The sequence below is a fragment of the Tenrec ecaudatus genome, chromosome 2, assembly GCF_050624435.1.
Source record: "Tenrec ecaudatus isolate mTenEca1 chromosome 2, mTenEca1.hap1, whole genome shotgun sequence".
NCBI classification, from domain to species: domain Eukaryota; kingdom Metazoa; phylum Chordata; class Mammalia; order Afrosoricida; family Tenrecidae; genus Tenrec; species Tenrec ecaudatus.
In genome coordinates this window covers 166451729-166478034 of record NC_134531.1, presented here as the reverse complement: position 1 = coordinate 166478034, position 26306 = coordinate 166451729, and the positions used below count along the sequence as shown (strand labels likewise).

Below are 26306 nucleotides of genomic sequence, written 5' to 3'. Positions count from 1 at the left end.
GATAGAAACTTTACAGAAATTATGCCTTCACGTGGACTTATATACTACTTAAATTATTATGATTTCAAGAACAGGTTTCAATGTCACCAGCATCATCATCAGAAACCTAAGCACAGCCCCATTTGTTCCCATGTTTCTTTGCAAATGCTATTGATGGGCAGTTGTCCTTTTTTTAAAGGAAAAATAATATTTAATCTAATAACCAGGGTTCTTGGGGATAGGGTGGGGAAGGCAGGGATAGAAGGAGCTGACATCAAGGACTGGAAGATGAAAGAAAATGTTTTGAAACTGATGGTGGCGAAAACTGTACAGTCATGTTGGATCTATTTGAACTATGGATTGTTATAATATCTATAAGAGCTCCCAATAAAAATGGGGGGGAAGAAAGAGTATTTAATTTTAAAAATTTTAAATTAATAAAAATGCATGTATCAGTCAATTTCCCTGGCTTTGAGAAAGCATTAATCGCTGCAATGCCTGTTTCATATGGAAATAAATCATGACCACTCACATCCTGTAATGTCCCATAATATTAAGTGCCTCGATAACTTTGTTAAAAGTCCCAGGAAAGGGTGGGGATGGGGGTCACCAAAATTTTTTTATAATTATGTACTTTTCTTATGGAAAAGGAAACAATAGTTCTCCTCAGAACCCTGAAGTATACTTAAGGAAGAAAGGAAAATGTAGAAACCATATCCAACAATGTGCAATTATAAAGAAAAAAAAGTCTTAGAACTTCCCTCCTTCTGTGGTTCCTGTTTCCAGATTGTCACACCATCACCACCAAATGAGGAGGAAATGGGTTGCGGAGATCGAGGGAGTGAAAGTAAATTGTCCATTCACTCCTGGCCGCCTCAGAAGTCATTACTGAACATATTCTCAAGGATCATAAATAAAACCGATTGGGTGTATGTTTAAGAACACTAAAGAGACCTGGAATGTCTGTTAAGAGTTGTGCAGAGAGAGAAGTATTAAAAAGAGAGGCATTTCCTTTCTTCACCTTTAAAGTGGTAGCCTGCGAATGAAACCCTACTTGAAATAGATAGGAGTAATTTCCCATCATTATGGAAACCTTAAACAACCTCTGACTGCTTATACCCTCGCCTCTTAGCATCCCAGGAAATTGCAGTTATTTGTTCCAAACAAACAGAAAGGCCCATGGTATAATGGAGCAATTTAAGGCTGGAAGAATACGACACCTGTAATTCAATTTCATGGCAGCTGGCTTCACAACATGCTCCTCTACCTCCGGTGATGGCAGAGGAAACGTCTCTCCAACTGTAACAACTCTTCCTCGCTAAGCTGAGGGCTCAGAATGATAAGTGGACCTTCAACAGACAGAGACACTCATTGCAGACAAGGTGTAACTCAGCTTCAAGTCCCCAGGCAGCGCAACATCCATTAGGTGTCCAGGCTAGCAGGGAATTACTGAACTCTCCCAGCTCTGAGCAGGAAGCAATGAAAAATTCTAGAAGCACGAAGTGCTCCAGTAGCAAATACCCACCAATATCCACAGCACATCTCCAATATAAAAGACATCAAATGGATGTTACATATGCAAAAAAAAAACCCTGAAAACTTCTGCTTGTTTTTATTAAAGAGCTGAAAATACAGCATAACATTGCTTTTAGTAATGGATGTTTAAAATATGATTGATTAATTCTGATCTCAGAGCTGACTATGATCTGATGCAAAACGAAAGAAAAAGCAACAAGTTAACTTGGGTCCAAACCTACTCGTGACAACCTCAAGTACATAGAGCAGAAAGACCTTCAGTCCACTAGGGTTCCAAGGCTGTGATCTTTCAGAAATAGATTTGCCAGATATTTCTTCCTGGGCATATCTCCGTGGGATTGAACTACCAACCTCTTGACAACAAAACTTGAGTCAGCACCTGATACTAAAATGTGCATCTATACCTCTGGAACATTGAAATTCAGGGTGGTGAAGTCAGGCTGGCGTGGAGCTGTATTACCGGGATGAGCATCAATTCAAAGGGGAGAGCTGATTTGGATGAGGAAAGAGTATAGAGAAGGCGAGACTTTCTGATAGTTCTCTTGGGCTCAAGGCATTTCGCGATGTCTGTGTATAATGTAAGCTCGTGCTGTTTTAAGAGACTTATCAGCTTTGCATTTTCCACTGAAAAGTTTGCCTTACCTCAGAAGAGTGCATCTATAATTCACAAAAATAGAACTGACTAGGAAAATATGCTTTTTCTTCAGGCTTCCTACCAGTATCAAATTGCCCAATAGCAAGGTAAGCTCATGGGCTTACTTGAATTCACTGACTAATCTGTCGCAAACAGTTGCAAGTACTTCCACCACATCACAGATTCTGCCTCAAGGAATGTCAGCTTTCTGTAAAATCAAATCCACTTTTCAAATGTACAACCCCCGACCGGAATTGAAAGCAAGGTAATCATAGGTTTCCCTGTGTTCACTGACAGATCTGTAGTAAACAGTTTCACATAGTTGAAATCCATGTGACAGTGTTCACTATCCCCCAAATCCAAACTCCCCGACATTGAGTCAATGCTGACTCAAAGCAAGCTCCCGGTGAGTTTGAGAATGAAACAATATATGGGAGTAGAAAGCCAAGTTTTTCTCCCAAGGAGTTGCTCGGGGCTCCAAACTGCTGACCATGGATATCACAGCCCAACCCATAACCACTACACCACCAGGGCTCCCTGTAGATGAGTAAATAAGCAGAAGTAAGTCCATGTTTCCTTTGCTTAGGTAATCTGCTACAGACATAGCAACAGAAAACACTAAAGTGAAGCTTAAGGAAGAAGTTCCTTGTTTGGATGACTGGGGATGCAGCAACACCCACCGGCAGGATCTCAACTATAAAAGCCATAAAGGCAGAGACAATACCCAGAGGATCACTCCCTACCGTTCTAGAAGAGGATCGGGGGCATGGGCCAAGTGTCTAGTACTGATGAAGGTGGCTGGAGGCTGGGGTATGTTAGAGAAGGGAGCTTTCAGATGTGTGGTTGATGGAAGATGTAAAAGTTAGGACTATCACAGACCCAACATTTATGCACCAAACCAATTGTCTGGATGTTGTGAGGGTAGGTCATGGTGACTTTGGTCCCATGCTCTGAAGTGGCCTCTAATATTCAGACCATCCTTATACTTTTCAGAACTTACCTGTTTGATCAAAGAGAGCTGTGACAGTACATTGGGTCCTAGGAGTAGCACAAAGTCTACATTTCTTCTCCGATGGTGTGGGCGCCCACTCAGTCAGTCAGTTCCCACACATGGGGGCCATACGGACTAAAGAGCAAGACACCGCGCACCCCTGTGCCAGCCTCACCCTTGTTTTATGTCTGAGCTCACTGGTGCAGCCACTGAGTCAATCCGTCTTGTATAGGGTCTCCCTGTTTTTCACTGCCCTCAACTTCACCAAGCATGATGTGCTTTTGCGTGGACTGGTCTCTGGACACTTGGGTAAATGAGCGCATAGACTTGGATCAAGCAGTCTTTCCCTCGCAGAGCCAGGGACACTCCTCCACTGTCGGACCTTGGCAGGGACACAGGAGTTGCCTGGCCTTTGGAATAAAAGTGCTGGCATCCAACCTTGGCTCTGTAAAGAATCAGCTGTCCCCATCTTGGAGGCCCAGCATCATTACAATGTGAAGGACTCTTAATCCAGTGACGACGGTTTAAAGCAGTGAATCCATATTTATTGATGCGCACAAAAACCAGCCAATCCAAGATACCAACATAAAGCGTGTTTCTCTTCGTTCCTTCCATTCCATGAAAGTCATAAAGCACAACCATTTGCTTTTGTCCCAAACGACTTTCAGAGGACGAAGCACTGCATTGGTCCTAAGACCATAGGAACACAAATCAAATCTACATGATGGTCAAAGGTATTCTCTACATATAGCAATGTATAAGCTAAACTTTCTTCATAAGAGAAAAGCAACCTTTGCCTGTTTCAGGCATCTTGATAAACCGTGCATAGGAAGACCAAGTCAAGCATAGTGTTTTAGGGGCAGCAAATGTAGGCCAAATGAGTATGTGCGATGTTACGCACAAAAGCATCAACTCTTTAGTTTGAATAATGCTTCTGTTTTAAGTGACTTATTTTCTGAAGTTTCCCCTTATTTTCACTTAATAGAAAGGAGATGAATTATTTTTGAAAAGTACACACTAAAGCTCTCAGGTTTTTAACAAAATATCTACCGAGTCTCTGGAGTCGAACATATGCTAGGTAAAATGGAGTCAGAAGACAAGGAGACCGTCAACAAGATGAATTGCACGAAAGCTACCACAATGGGCTCAAGCAGAGCACAGGCTGTGAGGATGCTGCAAACCTGATCAGTTCATTCTGTGGTACCAGCACACCTGAACACACCAACGCAGTAGCGAAGAAAACATAAGACCAACAGTTTTATGTCCAACTCTGGTAGATAAAAATAATAATTTGACCTCTTAGGGTAGGGGTGGAGCCCAGGTGGCATACTGGTTAAGCATTGGGCAGCTTACTGCAAGGTCAGTAGTTTGAAACCACCAGATGCTCTGAGAAGAAAAGATAGGACTTTCTACTCCAGTAAAGAGTCACAGTCTTAGAAATGCACAGGGGCAATTCTATCCTGTCCTATATGGCCACTATGAATCCGAAGTGACTCTATGGCAGGGAATGAGTTTGGAGAGAGTTTCTATGAGGATTAGATAAGGCAATGTGGAGTAAACCACCTTAAGAAATAACATTATCATCACCTCCATTGGTGTTTTTACATGTAGAATTTCATGGTATCAATCACATCTCTCATTTGGTAAACTACCACCCTAATTTATTCATTTCCAAATTAGTCTATTATGATGAACAGAATTTCAGGGCCCCCAAAGGAATGATTTCCCATTTTCCCTTCCCACAAACTTCTTGTAACTACTCATAAACCTTGGCCTCTACAAAATCAGTTGCCATTAAGCTAATTGACTCATAGCAAACCTATGTGTGTCAGAATTGAGAATAGTGCTCAATCACAATTCCTTTGGAAGTGGATAACCAGACCTTTCTACTGAAGCCCCTCTGGCTGGACTGGAACCTCTTACCTTTTAGTTAGTAGCCAAAAACATTAACTGGTTGCACCACCTAGGGCTCTGGTTTCTCTACACTCGACTATTTAATATATGAGCTATCATACCGTATTTGTCCCTTTATAACTGCATTATTTCACACCATAATAATGCATATATCACAATTTGTTTATCCATTCATATGTTTAGGAACTTTTAGATTATTTATACCTTTTGACTATTGTGAATACTGCTACGAAGAACATTAGTGTACAAGTGTCTGTTTGCATTCCTGTTTTCAATTTTAATGACTTTCTGACTCATTTTAAACCCTCCCAGAGTTTTAGCTAAATAAGTGCTTCAGGAAGAGATCAAATAATAGATACTATAAAACTATAAGTACCATCACCACTTATTTTGTGCTTTATTCAGTGCTTTCAAACCTTATTGATGAAAAGTAATCACCTTAAGACATTAGACACTCAATCCAGAGATACGAGGAGCATTTCAAGCATTTCTTGTTTATTTGTTTCCTTTCTTTCCTAATACAAGTCGATAAACTTCTATTGATTGTGTATGATGAGCTAACTGATGAACTGGGCACTATGGAAGATACAAGATAAGGTAAGGAATTGCCTTTACAGTTTATGAGGTGCTCTTTTCACTCCCAAAATGACAGAAAACCTTTGTCCTTGGATGCTAGCATTGATTACTGGAAGTAGTTCAAATTAGTGCATAGCCAATGTGGGCAGGAGACTAAGATGGCTATTAAACAAAACTCTGCTCTGAATGGAGTCAGATTTTTCTGGGTGCCTCAGAGAACTTCTGGAAATACTTTTCAAATGACTTTTACAAAAGCCCTGGGCATTCATAGAGTGGTTGGAATAAGAGCATGGAACCACTAAAAGGGCTGTTAAGAAGAAGACAGCATCTATGATTTCAATATATAAATCCCCATCCCTTAACACAGTTCCCTGCAGCAGTGACAAGCTTCCCTATTCCTGGTGTCTACCTGAGCCACCTAGCACAATACTGTGCATGCTCCAGGGAGCACCTAGTCTAACTGTGAAAGATGTCCCCCAGGTAGTGACTCAGGTCCTAGTCCCTATCATTTCCCTGGATGGTTCAGGACCCTCTCTCATTTGAGTCTTGCCACACTTGAATGAAGCATAAACAATCGCTTTCTGCTCCAAATGTGTTTCCTGCTGTTCCTACCGCTATCTTCAAATGTTTCCTAGGATGGGAGAGCTTGCCAGGCTCTTAGCCGGCACAGGAATCACAAAGAAATCACAGGAACCTTATGTAGGAAAGGGCCATTGAGTCCTTACCATGACCCAGTTTAATAGAAGGGCAGGAAGAGGACAGTCAGAGTCCTTGGAATGCTGAAACTCAAATACACTCTGTACTAGAAATCAAGATGAGGGATCGTGAATGGTTCAGAACAAGTTCCAAAAGTAAACATACTTTTTAACTTCGCACAAACAACCAAGCTCGGCAAGGCGTCACAGGTTGCTTTGCAGTAACATGTAGTGAGTAAGAAAATGAAGTCCTATCATTTTGATTGATTTTTAAATAATACTCTTTCCAATGAGATCTTGCATTAACTTTTAAAGGCTCGATTTAAGTAAGATTTTAAACAGTGACTTATGTGACATGTAAAAGAGAGACTCACATGATTTAATAAATACCTTGCATTCCCACTTTCATAATCCATACTTTTTTGTTCTTAATTTCTGTCCAATGAGATTACACCTTGCTAAATGATTATAGATGATCAACATATACTATGGCTAATTGGATTTTTAATTGTAGCGAGTCTCTCGTAACAAAGAGTCAAAATGCTTGTGTGCCGGCTGAAATGTTAAATTGGCAGACAATGAAGTACCAAAGAGGGCAGAAATTTCCTTAGATATTTAGAGTAATTCATGTTTGATTTTCAGGGAAGTGTTTAAAATTTTTCTTATCTCAAATACACAAATTAAAGCTATAGTGGAATTAAAATAAGAAATGTAAGTATTTGTCAACCAGGAAAGAGTATATTTAAAAACTTACTGAAATGCAACTGCTTAAAAAATAAGATAAAAGGTACAGAATAATATACTCTTTCATGATGATACATTTTTTTAAAAAGTTTTAATTTGCTTGTGTTCTTTAAGCGTGTAATAATTCTCCCAATTTTGTCTATTCAACCAAAAAAGCATAATAGTAGGAGAAAAAAATGACACAAACAAAAGTTAACTTGGGGTGACATTTGATAAACCTAATATATTGATAGGTAATCAGACATATCAATGAAAAACTGATAAAAAAGGATAATAATTGTGTTTCTGAGAGTGGTAAACATTGAATTCACACTTCTCTTCCTAACCATTCTTAGTCCCAATCATCATTACTTGGTAATATGTTTGTTTTTCGAAATCAAGACATGGAATGTCAGGTGTCAGTTATGGGAAGAACAGGGAATCTGAGCCTATGATGCAGATTTCCAACTGACAGTTGCCAGTGAGTCAGTGCCAACTTTGAGCGACCCCATGCACCACTACACAAAACTCTGTCCACCCCTGATCTTCCCCAAGGTCACTGGCACACTCAAGTCCATTGTAGCCAATACACATTCTGAGTGCGTTTCAACCCCAGTGGTCATCAGACGACATTCTGTTTCCATTAACAAATTTTCAATAGTAGCTCACTGGGCCTTCCCCGCTCATCTGCTGTGGTCTGGAAGCGCTGATAACAACTGGGCAAGCTGGATAATCCTGATGGCATTGTAAGCCCTAGTGGCCCGCCTCCTATGTATGAAGCTGTGCTCTGTTCTATAGGCTAGCTGTGGGTCAAAATGACCTGACGGCAGTAAGTTTGTCTTCTAATATCATAACCACCCCCTATCTCTGCCACCACCAGCGACTGTCATCAAGTAGGTTCCAACTCAAAGGGGCACTGACAGACAGAGCAGAAATGCACCATAGGGGCTTTGAGGCTGCCATCTTTCTCCTTGGAGTGGCTGGTAGATTCCAAATGCTAATCTCCAGAGTTCCATTTGTAGCCACAGAGCAAGACAAAGTGGCAGACAGATGGTAGAGTTGAAAACTACCATGTTCATGGAGGGTTTAGGAGGAGAAAATGAGTTCATAATCACTCACAGCAATCTGGGAGAAATGTTAGTACTTACCTTTGGAAAAATTCTAACTTCATCTTAGAGTTATCTATTGTGTGAGAACATTTAGATATGTAATGTAGATATTGAATCATGATTCAGTAAAGGAAAAAGAGATGCAGTTGTTTTTAAGATGTTAGGTTTATGCACTGTTTGTAACCTGTTATCAGATTTACTGCTGACGTGTTTCATTCCAGTGCTACAGAAAGTCCCAGAATAATATAAGACTGACAAAACTTGTCTGTCTGATTTTATATTTGGGAGACAAGGGGGAGGAGAAAAAAAAAGATGTTAGGTTTAAGCTGAGGTCAGAGATTTTATGTTTCAGGTTCCCTATCAGTCATATTTTTCCACAGATTAGAATTTAAACTGGACTATTTTGAGAATTATCATTTTGAGTGAGGTGGGAATTTGTGTAGGATTTGTAATCGAAGTATTTAGTTCCAGGAGATCGTGGAATTGGGCAAGGCAAAGTGAGAGACAGAGGCTTGAACTCAGTTAACCTCATACTTAACAAAGACGTGAAGTAGAGCTGACCTGACCTAGGTGCTGAACTAGGGATCCTATTATTGATGTCCCACCAAAGATGTTGGTAACTCAAATGTGAATACATATTCTCTTTAGCATCTCAGCAACTTATGAGGTAAGCTGTGTCCCCCTATAATTTTTAGCAAAAGAATGTTATTACTATCAGTTATCACAAGGCAACAAAGAAAAGGTGAGAGAGAAGAGGCAATAGTAAGAAAAAGGGACAGGAGATGAGGGACAAGGAGATAGGAGCAGGGAACCAGAAAGTAGTTATGGCCTGATACACAAGGTACTACAAAATGAATGCTTTCGATTATCAGTTTGTGATTTCTCATTGTTTTTGCTTTCTCTGAAGATAAGCCCTGGAGTTAAAACAAGAACTTTAGAATCAGATGTAAGTTTTCAAAGACTAGATGCTGTTGTAGTTGTTAAGGGCCATCCAGTCAGTTCCAACTCATAGGGATGTTTTACACAACAGAACAAAACACTGCATGCTCCTGGACCATTCTCACATTTGTTCATATGCTGTAGCCCATTGTTGCAGCCACGATGCCAATCTATCTTGTCAAGGGCCTTCCTCTCCTTCACTGTCCCTCTACTTTACCAAATATAATTTCCTTCTCCAAGGACTGTTCTCTCCTGCAAACATGTCCAAAGCATGTAAGATAAGGTGTCTTCATCCTTGCTTCTAAGGAGCACTCTGGCCATACTTCTTCCAAGGCAGATTTGTTTGTCCTTTGAGCAGTCCATGATACTCAATATTCTTCTCTAACACCACAATTCAAGTCCATCGCTGTGAGAGTTAGGTTTATTGTGCCACCCTGGCCAATAGGAACATGTGGGATTAATCAGGTCGCAGTTTGATTGAAGGGCAAAGAGATAAATGGCTTGGCAAGGCCAGCCCCCCTCTCTCTTGCTCTCTCATGATGGAGCGTGCTCCTGCTTGAGGTAATTCTCTGTTTCAACCTGTGAACAGGCCAACCCATGGATCGTATTGCTAGAGCTTGAGGCTCCTTCAAGACCTGCTTTGCCACACTGCTGGTGCATCCTGTCCCTTTGCATTGCTTGTGTTCAATATCCAGGCCTGCTTTGCTAAGCTCCTGAGCTACTGAATATTGATAACCCACCCTGTTGCATGTTTCCTGCGGGAACACTCTGCTTGCCTTGCTCCAGGGAGGCCTCTGCTATCTGATTCCTTGACCTTGGACCTAACAGCCTATGTGAGTTAAACGACTTCAAGTACATCCAGTATGTTCCATGGAAATGACTTGAACAAAACCCTCTGTACTGCTGTGTGGACTAATTAGCTGTTATATTCCTTCTCATGGTATAAAACTATTCATATCTATATATAAAATCGTAAGTGTTCTGATTTAGTGTCTCTAGAGAACCTTGCCTAACACAATTGGTACCAGGAGTGGGGTACCAGAGAAACAAATCATAAAGATGGCGAGTGGATGCTTGTTTGACTGCTGCCTCATGGTCGTTTTTCTCCTTTGGCTAGCCAGAGATTAGATATGATCTTGCAATTTAATGGCATTGTTTCTGGAAAGAATATAGGAAGTTAAAATTTTGATGATTTTGTTTGATTATTGTTTTGGGTTATTCCTGATTCAAATAGGGAAAATAAATGTTATTAGTGTATATTTTGCGCTCAGGGAGTGAAATCACCCTTGAATTTCTCTGAGATGCTGCTACTTAGTCAAAATGGCACATGAAAGCCCTGGCTTTAAGGATTAATATTATAAAAAGATCGAGCTTGGCTATTTTAAGAATTGAGTTTAGGGTCTGATTCTATTGTTTATACTGATTCCTTCTGTTTATTGTTTTTGACATAATGATTGATAGAAATGATTATTTGGCAGTATGACAATAGAGAGCTTGTAAGTCCATTTGCCTTCAGCTATTAATTTTAATCTTTGAATGGGTTAGGACATGACAGAAAACGTGGCTCTAAAAAGATAAACCCCACACAGTGTCTTGAATGCTCAGGACATTCGAAGGTAAAGAGACTTGCTTAAGGGGTTGTTGACAGATTGAAAGGAAAAAAAGGAATCCTTTGGATTTTTAATTTTGAACTGTTGGTTTGTGTTTGAAACTGGAAAAATGTTCCATGGAAGGAACTCTCTCTCCAATCTAGGGCTGAACTGATAAATGGAGACTATGGGAAAGCCGAAATACTTGCTAGGTGACCACCTGGATCCACTCGTTGAGTGGAAGTAAGACAAATGCAGTGATAAAGAGATGGGTTGAGTCTAGTCACTGACAGCTGTAGCCCTGGTTCACAGGGACTAGAAGAGAAGAAGAGAGGGGCTTGGTTAGTCTAAGGAGAAATTGCAGAATGAAGAACACGCTAGCGGGGGGGGGCACTCACGTTCACTTGTGAATTCTGTCCAAATATCTGGCTGACCCCTGGATTGTGCTTGTGTGAAGACTGATGAACTTAACTTTCAGCAGGTTCCTGCTAGAGCCCAGCCAGTGTCGGGAGTTTGAGTGACAACAGATAAATGCCTGTTGAAAGGAGTAACAACAACAACAACAGAAAGCTCTTTGAAGGAGCATGACTGAATCAAGGATCTCTACTAACATAACAGTATCCAGGATACTATCTAAAATGTATAGATAAGGACCTATGAAAAACAGGAAAATGTGAACTTATAAAAGGCAAGACACAGAGATGAACCCAAGGTGACTCAAACGGTTGAATGAGCCGTAAGGAATTTAAAAGCCAGTATGATAATTGCGTTCACGGATGTAGACTGAAACATGCTTATGAGGAATAAGCAGCCCATGCTCTTCTCATCGCGTCTCCTGTCTTTTTCCCAGTATCATGTTAAAAACTAAGAGAAAGAGAGTAGCTTGCCTAAATTGACACAGTTGTAGCCATTTAGAGGCCAATGGCTCCCTCACTCACCTTACTCCCCAGGTAGAATTTTCCATAGACGTCAGGAGCTCAGGTGATATAGGTGGTCTGCTTGTGTTTTAATCACAGCTTTATCCCTACAGGACCAAGATAGGTTGATTAATTTCCTTAAACGGTTGCCGTAAGAACTACTCATACTATTGTACATCATAACATGATTAACATAGTAGTTGACATGTAGTTCTCAGTAACAGTTTATGACTAACAGTACTATCATCATTGTTGTTGTGGCATTACACATTCCTATATGGAATTCTGCTTTCCTTGTTTGTATACAATATCAGCAGTGAAAAGGGAAAGAAAAAAAAAAACTAAAAGAGGCACCGGTCCCTACATTTATTTGTTTATTTAGAGTTTACTAAGCATGAGTTTTTTAATAAGAAGCTGTGCTTAATCTGGAAGAAGCATGCTATTTTACAAGATATGACCCTTGCCCACAACAAACTGTAATAAGAATTGTTCAGACTGAAATAATGAGACAGTGTCCAGAGACTCCAGAAATGCAATTTCCCCACTAATTACTTATATTTTGTGTTAATGAGCAGATTAAAAAAAATTAGGGCATTTGAATCCCCTGAATTCAATATCCACAAAGAGTCATCTGGTTCTTATGAGTCAATCTCTGTTTGGTGAATCATGAAGCCCAGTATGTGTCCAGGAGCCGAAACAAGTGATCCAGCTACCCCTTGGTAAAATACACACATCAACCCCATGCTGAGCCCAGTCACAGTCCTGACCTGTGTTCCCTGAGACCTGAAATCTGTTCACAGACCCGCGTGCACAGTCCCCTGCGTGCACTCCTGTGACTGGCCATGTCACAGCACAATGGGTCTACCGACTAGCTCAAAATTGGGAAAGGACTCTTCTTCACCTTGAGCTGAAATAGGGGTCCTGAAGTGACCCATGCAAAGGGCCCCATTCTGCCACGCAGATGTCACTTTGCTCCATTTTCTGTGCCAACAACCCTGTAGGCATTTGAAGACACTTTGCCAATGCATCCCCTGGTCTGGATGTCTCCATTTTCTCAAGTGGCTACTCATTTCTCAGGGAGTCCAATCCCTTTACGAGCCTGAGTGCTTTCCGCGAATTGTGCACTAGCCCTGAAAGTTTCCTTCTAATCAGGAAAGCCATATACACTGTCTGTAAATGGAAATGATACCAAACCCCAACATGAAAATCATTCAGTGCATCCTGGTATAGAAAGTAGGTGAGCCTGCGTGTTCCTGTTGAGGCAAGTCACATCCTAAGGAAACGGTGACCAGGATTTGTGGGTGCACTCTCAGACAAGCAAACTTCTTGGCATAGGTGCCATGCCCAGCCTAATATATAATAGAACGAAGCATTGCCCAGTCCCCAATCATCGTGATGACCTTTGCTACGCTTTGAGTCCATTGCTGTGGCGAGTGGGAGGTGCCCTTGTTTTCATTGACTCTCTCGCTACTTTACCAGATCAAATATCCCTTGCTTATAATTAGCTCCTCCTGGTGATTTGCCCCAAGTAAGATTCATCAGACAATAGAATCCGATACTCCATTCTGTATCATATTGTCTGCGTCATGGGCTCAAACATAGGGATAATTGTAAGGATGGCACAGGACTGGGCAGTGTTTAGTATTGTGTTGTTTTACACAGGGTCACTATGAGTGGGAACTGACTCACAGCTAACAACAACAACAACAAAGTTTTAACCGGTTAGTTTTTAGAATTCGATCGCTGAGAATTTCTTCATAGTCTGTCCTGGTCTAGAAACTGTGAATCCTATCCACCATGGGTGACCCTGCTGGTGGCTGACATACCGATGGCCTGGCTTCCAGCACTCGAAAACGACGGGACTTTCTGCTTCCCTAAGATGATACAGTCTCAGCAACCCACGGGGACAGTTCCAGCCCGTCCTACGGCTCTGCTGTGAGTCCGATTCAACTTAATGCCAGTGAGTGGTTTGTTTGTTTGTTTGGGTTTTAGTCTCCAGATTATGGCAGTCCTCAAATCGCCACAGCAAATTGATGGATGGTGGATGGAAAATATCCATATATACTTATTGACAACCTAAGTGCTAAGTGCTGAGAGAAAGATACCACTATACAGATGTGAAGCTTACCTTCAGGATCTTCATGTTTTCATGGGAGAATGTGATCCATGTATGGACCAAATGTGTCCCTTAATTCCACTTCCTTTTCCTTTTCCTTTGTACCTTGGTATTGGACACATATTTTGAAGTGGGGAAATTTAATTAGCTGCATGCCTATCAGTCTGTCCATGAATGTACTACTGAAGATGCAGGAACCACGCAGACTGAGTATAAATCTTAGCACATAAATGGTGACTTGGCTTAACAAACAAATACAAAGGGCTTTTGTGAATAACAATCATTTTATTTATTCACTCTCATTTGAGGCGTAAAGACAAATAGAACTAAAATTTCAAATTGGTAGAAGTTACATTGGAAATACATCTCAGCTTGTTTTGAAGAAGAGATCATTTTGGTGAGGACTAGTTGCAAATGAAGATTTTCAGGAAGCAGTGAGTTTTGTTGCATTAGAAATGCTCGATTAGGGTTTAGAAAACAATGCTATTAAAACCAAATAGAATAAGTGGCATAGAATAGCCGTGCAGTAGCATTTTATGGAAAAGAGAAGGGAGATGGGAGGGAGAGGCAAGTAGGAGACAGGGCAGAGACTTTTTAGCAATTTATTTCGAGATATTTATTGAACACATACTCTGTGTTTGTTACCAGGCTGCAATGGAAAGAATCCCAGAAGTGATCCATTCCCAACCCCCATATATAATGAGCAACCCTGAATATAATGAGCAATGGATCATATAAATCTTTAGCTGCAAGTAGTTGAAACTAAGAAAGAAAATCGGAAGAGTTATAGACAACAGTACAGAGGGCAGAGCTAAGACCTGTGAGGATTTGAGGTGTATTTAGAACCTAGTCCGTGGAGTCCTTTCACACCAGCGAAGATTATGTGTCTGGAGTATCAAAGGACCCTCGGAGAATGGAGGGAAAGCCAGGGTCCCTGGATCCCAGAGATAAGTGCTGCACAAGGTGAGGTTGGAGACCTGACTGGGAGCTGCCCAGGCAGAGACTCTGGAAAGTCACAGTGAGGAAGCTAGGCTCATCACACGTGTACTGAGCACCTTGCTAGCCTTAAAGGCAGGGTAAAGACATACTTCAATCTGTTCTTTAAAGAATGTTTGGTCTGCTTCATGGTATCACTTTTGGGGGTGTGGGCAGAGGGAAGAGGTGATGGCATGAAGTTGGGGTGAGACAACACAGTGCAGATGAGCTGAGTGGAATGGAGATGAGTAGAGGTTCAAGGATTTGAAGATGAGAGGTAAAAGCAGACACTGCTGGATTGGAGAACAAGAGGAGGTGGGAAGCAGCCAGGAGTGTCAAGATGATGGGGAGCCTGACTAGTGTGCTGGGTGGCCAGTCGTGGTGGTAACGGAAGCAGAACACACTGGGCTCTAGGTGGCAAACTTGTAGGAGATCATTTGTGTCATATGCACTGTGCTATGCTTTGAATATTTTGCTTCTTTTAAATATTACAAACACCTTGCAAGTTGGATGTAAAGAAACTCAGGTTTGAGTTGAGGTATTTACAGATACAGAGACAGGAGGAGTGAGTGGTGCCTGGATTTGAAAGTAGATTTAATTGACTTCCAGGTGTCTGCTGTTAGTGTTCCTTACTTGGGAGACCCTTCAGGCTCTGACCGACCCTACAAAATAGGGAAGAAGTTCTTCACACGCTTTCTTAGACTGTCATCATGATAGATCCATTTCTTTCCTCCTGCAGAATCACAAATGGTTTGAACCAATGGCCACTAGGTTAGCAAATTGTGCACTCAGACATTGTGCTACCAGGACATCTGATGTCTCTAGCACATCTAGGAGTCTTACTGAAATTAATCAAATATTCACTACATAGTTACATTGCCAATAACTAAGAAGACTCTTTTCCTAATGGCACTTTGGGATCTAAAGAAATGTAACACTTTTAAAAAGATGCAAATAGGCATAGGTTCTCCTTGGTCTCTACTTTCTCAGCCTTTCTAGAGATTTCAATAGTCAGAGATTGATGCTCCCAGTTTAATCAAAGTAAGTTTTCATGCAAAATGACATTGTCAAAATAGTTTGAAAGTTTCTGTTTCTATAACCACAATACAATCATCTTGCAGAATTCCTTACCCACTCCACTAGGCATCACGTATCTCAAAAATATTGTAGGTGGCCAAAAAATCAGATTATTCAGACAGAACTGCAAATCATGTTACCCTCGGGCCTATATCACTGGGAAACAGAATGTAGTTGACACACAGGGTGATGGTATGCTGTTATGATGATGAGGTTTTATGGACTTTTGAAATATTGGACGTTTTAAAGGTGATCCAGCCAATGTCCTTCAGTTTACAGATGGGGCACTGAACCTGGCAGAGAAGATAAGTAGAGCAGCCCGGCTGGCAATAAAGTCGGCCAGAAACTAGTGTTTCTGTTCCAGCACCCTTGCCATTCTATCCATAACCACATGTGATTTGCAGCGAGAAAGAGAGCAGAGCAGATATATGGATAAGGTGGAGTAAGATAGATAGGAGGGTATGTGTTATCTCATTAACAGCTACTATCGTGTGTTAAGGGCTCATGGTGGCAGCACGTATACTAAAATTAGAATGATATAGAGAAGACTATCATGGCCCTTGCACAAGAACGACGTACACATTTCATGAAGTGTTCTGTATTTAAGAGTTCTGGTGGTGTGTGGGTTATGCATTGGCTTGCTAACCACAAGATCAGCAGTTTGACACTACCAGCTAATGCTTGAGAGAAAGGTGAGGCTTTCGGTTTTTGTAAAGATTTACAGTTGCTGCTATCTACTGAAGGAGTTCTCCTTGGTCCTGTAGGGTCCCTCTGAGCTGTAATTGACTCAAAGATAGTGAGCTTAGTTTTTGTTTGGCTACAGAGTCTTGATGGTTTTCTTATATTTTCTTGTTTCTTTGAAGAATCTACTTAGATCGCTATTATTAGCTCCATGTCGCAAATGAAAATACTGAAGCTCATATTATTAGTTCACTACTAACCTAGCATGCATATTACCACATAAATTTCATGAATTACATAGATTCCGAATCATAGCAACTTTGTGGAACAGAACAGGATTGCCCCTTAGGGTTTCTAAGGCTCTAAATCTTTATGGTAACAAAATTCCACATCTTTTTCTGAGTGGCGAGTGGGTTCCAACCACTGACCCTGTGGTTACCTATGTCACACTTTAGCTACTGTAGCACTAGGCCTCTTACATCATATGCGGATATCTAAATGATACTTATATCACATTTTAAAGTATCTTGGAAATCACTTATAATTTATATTAACTTTTACAAAATTGCCTTGAGAAAAGTTGGAGCTTTCTTAAGAATGAGATGACAGAGGAAACTTTAGTGACTTGCTTCAAAATTTTAAGAATGCTGTTATTTTTGAACCTGGAGCTGAATTAGAAGAGAGTTCCTTCATACCCTACTTTTGGGGTCTTGAACGTGTGTGAATTTTTAGGGGTTCCACTGTTTTATCACAAATAAGTATTAAAACCATCCATTTCGCAGGTCAATGAACATCATAAAGAAGTGCTTTTAAAAATTAATGCACTCAAGGTACATTCAAGAACAAGTCTAGCAGAATAGGGAATGAGGACGAGCATGAAGGATCCGCATTTGACCCCAGTCCATTCATCAACAGCCCCAGACACATTTTGGGACTAAGCAAAGAGCAAACTCTGACTCAGTGAGCAGGAAACGAAGACGCACTAGGAGAAGAGTGAGTGTGGGGAAATTAGACATTGGAATCGGTCATTCTTACTGACTCTATTGTCCCAACTACAAATCTGGGAAGCGATTTGAAAAAAATGAGGGAGGGGTGAGTGGGGAGAGAGGGGAAAAAAGAGGACCTGATGCAAAGGGCTTAAGTGGAGAGCGAATGCTTTGAGAATGATTGGGGCAGGGAATGTACAGATGTGCTTTATACAATTGATGCATGTATATGTATGGATTGTGATAAGAGTTGTATGAGCCCCTAAAAAATGTTAAAAAAATTTTTTTAAAAAGAAAGAAAAAAATTAGCTCAGTGTTTGGCACACAGTAGGCACTTAGCAAATTCATCTTGGTTATTGCCCAAGTCAGAGGCATGAGTTAGAGAAACTACATCTCTTATTGTGCATAGTTATTACCAGGTAGTCTGAATTCAGATCTTTTACTTTAACCTATTTATTAAACCAATTTGCATTGTTTATTTGTTTGCATAATTCAAGAAAAAAAATTCTAATTGGTTTCCCTCTAGCATGGACCAGTGAGATCAGACCCGCTTGATGCCCTCTTAGACAATAAGCTACAAGTCTTCTGTAAGTCATCTCATTAGCTCCCCTGTGATATTTATGAAGACTTGGAATTGCTAATGATCTTAATGGGGTTAAGATCTGTAGTGTGTGCGGTGGAGGGGGCTAGTAGGGATAACCAGAAGACCTTAAAATACTTTAAATGCAGATCTTACTGAGCCATTTTTTATTAGCAACTACCCAGCGGGGTGTCTGACCAATACAGTATGGGGTCTTATTCCCATCATCTGTGTGATGGTGTACCATCTGGGCTCATAGAAAGAGACATCGTCTCAAAGATTTGGCTGAACTAATTAGTCAATGAATAAATTATCAAAACCGACAAATGCAGTTGAAACCAGAAGTGACCATGGATTTTTAAAATTTTATCAGACTCAGCTGAGTCTCTGGGAAATAATGTATTTGTAAAGAATCACTTAGATGAGCTTAGAAGCATGCCTCCCCCGTCCCTAAAAATCACCATGACTTTATATTTTTTAACACTGACTCACACTGAAATGGAACCAAACATGTTAATAAGCCTTTGAGCTAAGTAGATGATGCGCACGAGGAGAAGTTCAGTAGGTGTCCCCTTCCCAGCTTCGTCTGCCAACAGATGCCTCTGTAAGTGCCCCAAGGGACCGCTCTGACTAGATAGATCTTGTGTTCACAATATACAGAAGGAATTCTTTTATCCAGATAAGTCAATCCTTTAGACTCATATCATAGGGCCATCATGATCAATGATAGGAAAGCTGACTAGAGTTTATTAATCCCTAAGCATCAGATAATTTGATGAACATTTTATATGGATTAGTTTATTGAATCCTTAGCACAGCATTATGTGTTATGGACTGTGATTATCACTGTTATGTCAGTGAGGCAACTGAGGGCTAGATTTGTTGATGGAGCTAGATGTAATTGTATTGGCTCCAACTCAGAATGACTCTGCACACCAGGACATACCACTGTCTGGTCCTGAACCATGTATTTGCAGCTGTGTCTTCTCATTTTGAGTCATGCCATAACTGCACGAAGGTCCTCACACCTTCTTCCACATCGTAGAGGTGAACTCTGTTGTGAGGAGACAGCTCTTCCTCCACTGTATCTTGAGTGCCTTCCAACCTGAGGGGCTTACCTTTTGACCTATATCAGAGAATGTTATACAGCTATTCATAAGATGTCCTTGGCCATTTTTTTTCCCCCAGAAGTAGATCCATCGGTTCTTCTTCCAAGTCTATCTTAATCTAGAAGCTCCACTGACAGCTGTCAGTCATTTCGGTCTACCCTGCTGGTATTTGAAAAAAGGATGGCCCAGCGTCTAGCACCATAGCAGCATACAATCAATTAGTGTACACAAACCGACAGATGATGGTTTAGGGACATTTAAGAATTTGTCCAATGTTACTTAAATATTAGTAGAGGTAGTATATGGTAGAGGAAAAAGATGAGCCTAGAATGTCTGTGTTATAGTCACAGACCTAAGAAGGAATTTTTAGAGTTCTAAATGATTTTATCAATTCAAAATGGAAGGACTATTTGATAACAGATGAAACTATATGAAATTCAAATGTCACTGTCTGCAAATGAAGTTGTATTGAAATGCAGCCTAAATCATTTGCTTACATGCTGCCTATGGCTGTTTGTAGTCTACAATGGAAAAACTGATTAGTTAGGACAGAAATTGTGTAGTCCACAAAGCTGAAAATATTTTCTATCTGGCCCTTAATAGAAAAAGTTTGCTGACCCTGATGTATCTTAACTAGTGGGCAATATTGAAACCCACATTTATCCTGCTACTTTTACCTCTTTTCACCTCCTGCTTTAGTCTGTGTTTCACCCTTCACTACAAAAGAGAGACAGACAGAGAGACAGAAAGAGAGAAGTAAAAAATAAGTCTCACTATGATTGGATTATTGATTTTTTAAGTTAAGCGAATGTCTAAAGGAATGTTCAGTAAATATTTGACTGTTAACCACAAGGTCAGTGGTTCAAGCCCACACGTCAATCCATGGGTTAAAGATGAGACTTTCCACTTCCCTAAAGATGTAGAGTCTCAGAAAGTCTAGGGACATTTCTAGTCTGATGTATATGGTAGTTTTCCATAAGAATCAATTTGAAGGCACTGGGTTTGGGTGCTTGAGAAATTTTAAAATTCATTTTTATTTGCTGATGAATCCTTTATGCTAATTGGCCTTTAGCCTCGCCTGTTATCTTTTTTAATTAAAAGATCTAATTGGTTTCCCTCTAGCAATGTCTAAAGGCATTGGCTTAGAAGGAGATTAAGCTTCTCTTGATCCATTCACTAGACTATGACCAATGGGATGAGATCCCTCGTTGGTTTTAGTCATTGAGGGTCTACCCAGGGTCGGGGCTGCTCCAATCACAATTTGGAATGCGGTTGGTTAGATGATAGGTTGACCCAGCTACTGTTGACTACATCTCCCCTGCCCGAAGCCCCTCCACCTGTCTGCTCCTGGGAGGGAAGCTCTCGCTTTCCTCCTTCCTCACACAGCATTTTCTCCCGCGCGTCTGGATATACAGCGAGCTATATATATTCTCCTTTTCAAGCACTCTCACCACTTGATTATCTTCAAATAGCAGCCTCTCTTATAATTATTGATTTCTGTGCTGCTGTCTGGAAATCCTCTCACCTAAACACCTTCCTTTAAGGTATCTGCACGTGGGCTGAAAAAGCATATTCTGATGTCCCTTTTAGGAGGGCTATTCATATTACATGTGAGCTTCCAGACTTCCTTAATGCGTTTTTTAATGTGCTTCAATCTGTTTCTTGAGAGAGAAGGGATGTTGAGGGCCAGCGCTGAGGTGGATATGGTGGGAAGGTAAGAGGTGGGTTGTAAATCAGGGATGTTGTTGTCATGCATCCATTCAACCCTCAAATAAAAGATGGAAAGTTTGCATTTCGAATCGACACACTTGACACGTCCCTATCAAAATGCTGAATCACACTTTTTACTTACATGAAAGTAGCAATAAGGAAAAGCCTGTCATGCTCATCAAAAGCTGTGATGCAGACTCTCCATAACAGCACTCTTCCTAATAGACAAGAGCTGGGAATAACACAAGTGACAAGTAATAACATAATAGATAACTACATGGTGGTGTAGTCCCATAATGGAATTGTATACACCAATGGGGAAGAGCAATCTACAACCCTGCCCAATGATATGGATATTACTTTGAGCGGCCACTGAATTGCATCCTTAGTCATGCCACCATATGCACCACCATGTGTCATACACAGGATTTTCACTGGCTGGGTTTGGAAGTAGGGTTCCAGGTCTTATTTCATCTTTGTTCAGGAGCTCTGCTAAAATCTATGCAGTAACATGTAAGCCACCGCTGGCCGATCATGGACAGGCATGCACATCAGGTGAATTAGCCAGGAATTGAATGCAGGTATCCTGATGGAAGGGGAGAATTCTTTCACTGGCCCATCATTGCCATCATAGTAAATGAACACATCTCTTACATATAAGTACTGACCAAAAGATTTAGATAACAAAAGAATATACTGTATGCTTTCCGTATCATATATTCTAAATTGGGTTAACTAATATATTATGTGGCAAGACATTGGCTGTCCTACAAAAGAGAATATGGAGGTAACTTTTGGATGCTAATAATGTTCTATTTATAGTTTATTGTTGTTTACATCCTTCAAGGTGTACACTTTGATGATAAATACAATTTCTGTATTTCAATGTAATATTAAAATTGAAAGGAAAAAATCATGCTGGCTATGTCAAAATCCCCCTATATTCTAGTTAAACTGTCTACAAGACAGTGTGGTGTTCAGTCCTGAAGGCACATTTGACATGAGGTGGAATTCGCCCGGATTCACAGGCAGACTGGCTCAAGCTGGGAATCCTTTCACCCCAACACACATAACCTTCTAGGCTGAGCTAACTAATCATGTTTCAAGTACTGTGAGTTCCCAGGTCAGAAACGTTTTTGTTTAAAACACACGCACCCTGGCCATAAATGTAAACCGTGTGCAAAGGTGGACAATCATACATGTTGGGCTGTGATCTTAAAGTCTCCAGTTCACAATGCCCAGCTGCTCCTCCGCGGGAAGGCAGGGCGCTCACCCCTGTAGACTGGCACCATGGTTACAATGTCGGAAATGCAGGTGGCAGTTCTACCCTGCCCTACAGGGTCGCTGTGGGTCCGAATTGATGGCACTGAGTGACTGTGACTGAGAGACTTTGACAATCCTTGATGGGTCTTTCATGGGATTCTCCTTGAACAGCCTCCTGTTCAAGTTTTCTTTTCTTCCTACTCTATTAGTAGAGTAACAGGTGTTCATTGTCTGCTGCTCTCTCTCCTTTGGATTAATTGCTTCTGATTTGGGGGTCTGCAGATTCATAAAATATGTGCTGGGGTTTTCATTTTCGAAGGTGAGAGATACAAGTAATTGGGGAGTGCTTCTGGGAGTTTCTGTGAACTCAAGAGGAAGATGCCAATTTATATGGTTAAGATAATTTTCCCTCCTTTATTCGGAATACCCATCAATGTGTATTATATTGCCCTTACACGGGTGTTGCTTGACTCCTGAGGATTTTTAAAATTCATTTTTATTTGCTGATGAATCCTTTATGCTAATTGGCCTTTAGGCTCTCCTGTTCTTATTTTTTTTAATTAAAAGATCATTTTACTGGGACTCTTACAACTCCTGTCACAAACCATACATCACTAGCATCAGGAGAGTTTGTACATGTGTTGCCTTCATTCTTTTTTAGACATTTACTTTCTATTGAGCCCCTGGTATGAGCTCCTCTTTTTTTTCTCTCTCTCCCCCCAACCCTCAAAACCCCTTGATAGATAGATACACATTGCTATTATTTTCATCTCTCACACCGACCGCTGTCTCCCTGCCCCCATGTTTTCTGTTGTTCTTCCCCTTGGAGAGGGGTGGATGGTTATGTGTCCATCATTGCAATCAGTTCCCCCTTTCTTCCTTCTTCTCCCCCACTTCACCCTACCCTTCTAGTATCACTATTCCCACTCCTCTTCCTGGATTCTGTGTGTCTTGAGCTCCTGTCTCTAATCTATACTGGTGTACATGTTCCGGTCTAGTCTGAATTGAGAAGTAGCACTGGGGTCATGGAAGTAGGGGTCGAGGAAGCCCCAAGGAACCAGAGGAATACAGTGTGTTTCACTGATGCTTTACTGCACCCTGGTGACTCATCTCTTTCTTGAGGCCCCTCTGTGGGGGGATTGTTCCACTCTCTACAGAGAGTGGGCTTTGGATCTCTGCTCCATTTGCCCTCATTCTCAACAATATGTTTTTGTTTGTTTGTTATGTGCCTTCTAATGCCTATTATCTGGTCCCTATGACTCCTTATGATCGCACCGGTGGCATGCTTCTTCCATGTGGGCTTGTTGCTTCTCTGCTGAATGGCAGCTTGTGTAACTTCAAGCCTTTAAGTCCCCAAATACTCTATCTTTTAATGGTCATGCACCATATGCCTTCTTCAGCACATTTGCTATGCACCTGCTTTGTCTTCAGTGATTATGTCGGGAGGGTGAACATCTCAGACTGCCGATTGGTTAGAACAAAGTGTTCTTATATTGAGGGAGGGTAAGAGCAGCGGCCTGAAGTCCATCCACTACTTCAGTGTATTGATGGATGAATATATGTACATTGGCCAATGCCTCTATTTTTTGGATTAGTGTATTTACATGTGTACACCTCTGGTTTATCCCTCTATCCATTGCTTTGCTTCTAGGTCCTTCCTCTGTTTCCTTCCTCTGTTTCCTCTTGCCTTCCTCCTGCCCCACTGTCACTTTCCTCGTATTTCTGCTCTTGATACCTCCTCTTAGCTAGTTTGCTGTTGCTCCGACACCCCTCCCCCCGCCGATCCCTATCTCTTCCTTGTTATTGACTCTAATTCCCTAGTTATTACCCTGTCTATGGTGCTGCCTGCTCATCACCCCCTTCCACCAATGCCTTCACCCCCAGGTCTCCCCGGGACTGTTGGTCCCACTGCTTCCTCCTCAGGCATGCTGCCCATGCCTATCTTATCTAGTAGGCACACTGACTATGACATAGCCCAACTGAAGGGAAAAAAAGATTGAAAGGAGAAAAGGAGAAGAAACAGAAGAAAAAGAGAAGGGAGGGGGGTAAAAGAGAGAAGAAACATACAAAATCCAGATCTGTTCACTGGCCTTCATGACTGACCAAGAACTGCCCCTCCCAGCCTGGAGTCCGTTTTGAGGGGGCCCCTCAGGGGCTTCACAACTTTGCTTTGCTCCATCTGCTGGTCTGGTTTGTTCCCTTCTTGGTCCGCCCAGCTATGGGGGGCAAAGACTACACTACTTCCCCACCTTTGAACAAGTTAATCCCTCCTAGCTTTCCATCTCTGAGAGGGCTGGAGGTTCATAGAAATGCCCTCCATTTTTCAATGTCTTCTTGGCCTCGTGGGTCCAAAGGATGCACGCCGTGTTTCAAAGCTGGCCTTCAGTGAGGCTGAAAAAGGAGACGGGGACTGCCTGCTTTCAAATAGCTGATACTTCTCTTCCGTTTGCATCCCGGCGCTATAATGAAATAGCATGTAGAGTTCCTATTGGGCTGATAAGCTACCCTCAGCCCCTAAAGATAGCTCTGTTTGTGCATCCTGCTTTCCAAGAAAATCTCCGTCATTATGCAGACTCTTATGCATTTCCTTTCAAACCTAGTCATTTGCATTTTTCACCTCTGAAAAGGCAAATTTGCTTTGAAAAGTGTAATGAAATGTGCCCAAATGAAAAATGGGCCCTGAGGATGGTGGATGCCAGCGTGGGGCTTTAATTAAATGATTAGATGGTAATTTGATATGGCCAGCTTTTGGACGGCATCATGTTAGCATTTAGCTTCGGGAGGGGAAATGCAGCTTGACCTTTAGAAGTATTGAAAGATAATATGGACCTTGCTTCCAACCACCACAGGGCTCCGGGTCAAAAGGCCTTTTCTAACGTTCTGCTTATTCCTTTCTGAACCCGGTTCCACAGTGCTCATGGTTCCTCACTCTTCCCAAACAAGGGTTGGCCTTTGCCGCGTCTGCGATTTTGCACTGGTGGTTGCTTTGGCCTGGCATTCCCTTGGCACTTGGTCCCCTCCTCACTAGTGCCCTCACGGCCAGTGAGCCAATTCCAACTCATAAGGTCCTTGTGGGTTTCTGAGACTGTGAATCTTTCTAGGAGTGAAAACTCTCCTCTGTCTCCTGAAGGGTGGCTGGTGGATCTGAACTGCGGATGTTGGGGTTAACAGCCCAACTTGTAACTCACTCTGCCACCAGGGCTCTCTGTTCCTTCCTAAGGAATCCTAGTGTTTCTTCTAAGCACAGCCCTCTTGGCTCTCATCCCTTCTAGTGAACCCAAAACTAGTTGCCCTTAAGCCAGTTTTGACTTATGGAGACCATTCACGTGTGTCAGCTGCGGCCTGTATGTCATGAGCTTTTTGATGGCTGATTTTTGAATAAGTAGAGCACCTAGAAGGAGCTCTGTGGCGTAACAGGTTGTGAATGTGGCTGCTCACTCCAGGGCGAGCAGTTTGAACTTACCAGCTCCTCCCCAGGAAAAAAAAGACACTCAGAAACCCAGAGGAGCTGTTGGACTAGGTCCTAGAGCAGAGGTTCTCAACCTGTGGGTCATGACCCCTTTGGGCATCAAACGATCTTTTCACAGGGGTCACCTGATTCATAACAGTAGCAAATTGCAGTTATGAAGTCGAAATGAAAGTGATTTCATGGTGGGGGATCAGGACCACCTGAGGAACTATACGGAAGAGTTGCGGCACCAGGAAGGATGAGAGCCATTGTCCTAGAGGGCTGTTGTGAGTTGGAAATGACTTAAAAGCCGTGAGATTTTGAGATCACCAGATTTTCCTCCCTTGGTGGCTCTCCACAAACAAACACGCAAACTAACTAACAAAAAAGCAAACTCACTGCCACACAGTCAATTCCAACTCACAGCAACCAGCAACCGTGTAGTACAGGGTAGAGCTGCCCCTGGGTATTTTTGAGAATATAATTTATTGGGAGTAGGATGTCCCTTCTTAGTCTTGAAAAGCTGCTGGGGCATTGGAACCTTCTGACCACTATGCAACTATGGCTTTAGATGGACTGAAATCTCCAACTTTTAGGTTAGCAACCAACAAATTAGCTGCTTTTTCCACCCAGGAACTGCCCCTCTAATGCAATCCTTCCTGATGCTCTTAATTCCTCTAAATCTCCTAAGCCAACCTTAATTCTCTCTTGGTCTGCAAAATACACCCTGCCTGTCTTTACCTTATGTCCCTAAGGTTT

The 26306-nt window shown here is 41.6% G+C and overlaps 2 non-coding genes across 2 annotated transcripts; both read left to right on the top strand.

Annotated features, from left to right (window-relative positions):
- The first annotated feature begins 8325 nt into the window (after positions 1-8325).
- On the top strand, positions 8326-8451 carry LOC142441605 (small nucleolar RNA SNORA54). Its single transcript, XR_012782971.1, has one exon. It is a non-coding gene; the product is annotated as a small nucleolar RNA SNORA54 (small nucleolar RNA).
- Positions 8452-16268: 7817 nt separating this feature from the next.
- Positions 16269-16376, top strand: LOC142442003 (U6 spliceosomal RNA). Its single transcript, XR_012783273.1, has one exon. It is a non-coding gene; the product is annotated as a U6 spliceosomal RNA (small nuclear RNA).
- Positions 16377-26306: the final 9930 nt, after the last annotated feature.